The sequence below is a fragment of the Crocuta crocuta genome, unplaced genomic scaffold, assembly GCF_008692635.1.
Source record: "Crocuta crocuta isolate KB4526 unplaced genomic scaffold, BGI_CrCroc_1.0 scaffold108, whole genome shotgun sequence".
In the NCBI taxonomy this organism is placed as follows: domain Eukaryota; kingdom Metazoa; phylum Chordata; class Mammalia; order Carnivora; family Hyaenidae; genus Crocuta; species Crocuta crocuta.
In genome coordinates this window covers 5,030,962-5,035,027 of record NW_027532825.1, presented here as the reverse complement: position 1 = coordinate 5,035,027, position 4,066 = coordinate 5,030,962, and positions in this window count along the sequence as shown.

Below are 4,066 nucleotides of genomic sequence, written 5' to 3'. Positions count from 1 at the left end.
TGACTGAGCAAATGTAGAAGTGCTGAGGACTCTCCTGTTACATCACCTTCTATGACACATCATAATGGCATAATGCACCTGCAGCCACACCCCACCCGCCACCGCGCGGCCCTGGCAGGTCGCTTCCCTGCTTGGTTCCAACACCTTCCGAACAGCCCGTGTCGTGCGAAGGTCCCCCGGACCCTCCTCTCTGCCGTCACAAATCAGGGCTGCTGTGTTTGCTTCAGGAGTTTTTCCCAAGTGAAATACCGCAAATACGATGGGAGACCCCAAAATATCACTCCCCATTCTCACGCCCCTCCTTGCCTTCCCACAGGGCACCACGGTCTGGAAATTGATATGTGCAATTCCCATTAGTGTTAAAAATTTTATCACACAAATATGTATCCTTAAATAACTTAACATTGTGGGTATGGCTCTAACTTAAATGGCCCTTCTCGGTTTTCTTTCTTTCTTTCTTTTTTTTAATGTTTATTTGTTTTAGAGAGAGAGAGAGAACACAAGCAGGGGACGAGCANTTAGGTTCAACCTAGAAGTTGGGTGCAGGGTCAGGGTGGAACATGACACACACTTGGTCTTCACTGTCCTGCCCAGTGACGCCAATATCTTCATCACCCTCCGTTATGACCCTTCTCAACTAGGAACAAACCACCAGGCACATGCGTTGGAAATCTTGCACGTACAGCCGGCAAACTGATGTATTTCTTAGAATGACTAGGGCCCATTCCACCCTCCGGAATAAGGCAAGGAAGCAGAATACTACATTACTATTAAAAAAAATTGACCTCATTTTGGGATACAAAAGAAAGCCCTACAACTCTGTTCTAAACACTGGTTTCTGATAGATTATATAATAATACAACTTGGGGCGCCTGGGAGGCTCAGTCGGTTGAGCGTCCAACTTCGGCTCAGGTCACAATCTCCCAGTCCGTGGGTTCGAGCCCCGCGTCGGGCTCTGTGCTGACAGCTCAGAGCTGGAGCCTGCTTTGGATTCTGTGTCTCCCTCTTTCTCTGCCCCTCCCCAGCTCACAGTGTCTCCATCTCTCAAAAAATGAATAAAAATGTTGAAAAAAATAATACAACTAAAATAATAAATCATGTATTTATTATTTCTCCAATACAAGTTATTGATTTTGCATTTCTTCCAAACAATAAAATTACCTTGGCCTTGTTTTTTTTTCTTTAATGTTTATTTATTTTGAGAGAGAGAGCAAACGAGGCAGGGAGAGAGAGAGAGAGAAAGAGAGAGAGCACTCACATGTACACACACAAGCAGGGGAGGGACAGAAAGAGAGGGAGACAGAAGTCCCAAGCAGGCTCCATGCTGAGCTCACAAATTGACCTGAGCATAAATCAAGAGTCAGATGCTTAACTGACTGAGCCACCCAGGAGCCCAACCTTGGCCTTGTGCACAAATTGTATTATAAGGATTTAATTTAGAACAAGCTAAACTCTTCTGTCACTTAAGTATGTTTTGTGTTCATTCTTTATTACTTTTCCAAAATTTTTCCTGTTATGCCTCAATCTTAAGCAAGGTATCTTACTTAAATCCATTTTAAAATGTGAAATTTTTCTATCAAAAAAAAAAAGAAAGAAAGAAAAGGCCATTATCACTTTAACACATACTACAGGGCACCCTAGAGGGTGCTGATGGGGTCACAGAGAAATCCTGCCCTCTCTGTGCCCACAGAGCGGACAGTCTGGCTAGGTAAAACCCCAAATTGCTATGTGATATTGAAACACTGAAATCTTCATCAAAAAAAAAAAAGAGTTTGTCTTTAAATCATTTTACATTATTATTAAAAAAACAAAACCCAGGGCGCCTGGGCAGCTCTGTCAGCTAAGCCTCTAGTTTTGGCTCAGATAATGATCTCTCGGTTCACGAGTTCGAGCCCTGTGTCGGGCTCTGTGCTGACACCTCAGAGCCTGGACCCCCTTCAGATTCTGTGTCTCCCTCTCTCTCTGTGCCCCTCCCCTGCTCATGCTCTGTCTCTCAAAAATGAAGAAATACACTTTAAAAAACCCCACAACACACAACCCACACACAATTTAGAAATCTCTCCTATTAGTGAAACCCTGGTATAAAGATTATGCCACCTGGCTGANGGGGGGGGGGGGGGGGAGGGGGTGATGTCTGGGGAAAGGAATTGAAACCAGGCCTTATAGCTGCTCGAGGTTGGAATATATAACAAGGACGGGCAAAAGCAGAAACGGAAGTGTGTCCTGGGAGTTGAAATAAATCAGCTTCAGGGAACCACAGGGGTAGACGATGAAAGACTGGACAGGCAGGACGCATTCAAGGGCTTTGAGGAAGCAGAATTTGTACTCAAATGCACTTTTTTCTTTTCAAAATATTCATATGCAGGAGCTATCTATAAAAGATATAATATATCGAGAATAAGGTGCCTATATACGATACATAGTATAGGTGATAGTAAGATGCATGTGATAAACATAGACATCTACATATATAGGAGTATAAGATACACATGATATACATTTTATCTGAACACCTACTAATAAAACTGTATAAAATGTGCGTAAAGTGGGACTGTGTGGGAGGAGATTTGGATTCTCGTGAACACTCAGAGCCGGTGTGTGACAGAAAGCCTGCGTGTGATAAAATGTAGGAAATGAAGGCACTGAGACACTGTCATTCTAAGCAGATCATCCTGGGGCACGTTTTCCGTTGCACTGCACCTGCCTAGGTTCTTACTTGATCTGACATCTGCAAACACTGGTTTCCAGCACACTCCAGAAGAGGAGCCTTGCTGCTTAGGGAATGATGACTCTTCCTTGTTATTCAAATTACGATTTCCGTTCACAAGGAACTCCAGGAAGTTCTGCTCTCTTCTATTAACCGGGTTCTGAAACCCATACTGGTAGTCAGGACCCCTGCAGTTACTAGGATCAACTATTATTTACTTACTTATCTATCCATTAGTTATTTTTTTAAATTTTTACACTTACGTTTTTTTTTTCTTTTGCTCTTTAATGTTAATTTTTGAGAGAAAGAGAGAGAGAGAGAGACTGGGTGGGGGACAACGAGAGAGGGAGACACAGAATCCAAGCAGCCTCTAGTCTCTGAGATGTCAGCACAGAGCCCAATATGGGACTCAAACTCACGAACCCGCGAGACCATGACCTGAGTTGAAGTCAGATGCTTCACCGACTGAGACCTCTGGCACACCTATTTTTTAAATTTGAAAAATTTTAATTCCAGTGCAGTTAACAGACAGTATTGAATTTGCTTCAGGCTTAGTATGATCAACTGTTCTCAAAAACAACCTTCTCTTGACCCCACAATCCCCTAGGCACACAGTGCGGTGACTTAAGTAAAAGGAGGTCCCTGTCATTCTTGGTCTCTGAGCACAGTGGAGCAAACATTTGGCAATGCAACGCCAAGTCTGGATTACCTGCATGACCGGGCGAGCTGCACACCCTGAAAATTCATCACAACATTACCTGAGAGCCCGTGAACCTCAGTCAGGGTTCGTTCAGGTCACAAGAAATTACCTTGTTGCCACCGGGTCATTCCCAGCCCCTGCACCTGTGCAGACCCCAAATCCAGGCAGGGCGTTCACGCTGGGGTCAGATGTTCCGCAAAAACCTGACGGCTCTGCTGCGGAAACGTGGCCAAGGGCTTTTAAAACGTGTCTCTTCAGTTTGCAAACCAGGAATACTCCTGAAGGTGTGAGGAAGGACGTTTCCATGATCACTTCACTACCAATAGATGGTTAGCAAAAATGGCGCTTTGCGTTTTCCCAGGCACTTATTCGTCCTCTAACTTACTTATTTTTANTTTTTTTTTTTTAAAGTTTTTTTTTTTTTTAGTACTCTCTACACCCAGTGTGGGGCTCAAGCTCAAAACCAGGAGATCAAGACTCGCATGCTCTTCGACTTAGCCAGCCAGGAGCCCCTATTCCTCCTGGCTTTACAAATGCATTAAATAAACGGGAGATTGACAAGCAAATCCGTCTAGTTTTTAGTCCTTTGTGGAAACTCCCTGAGGTGGAGCACCTGGGGGAACAGGTGACAGGCCCCGCCCCCCCCGCGCCGCGGCTCC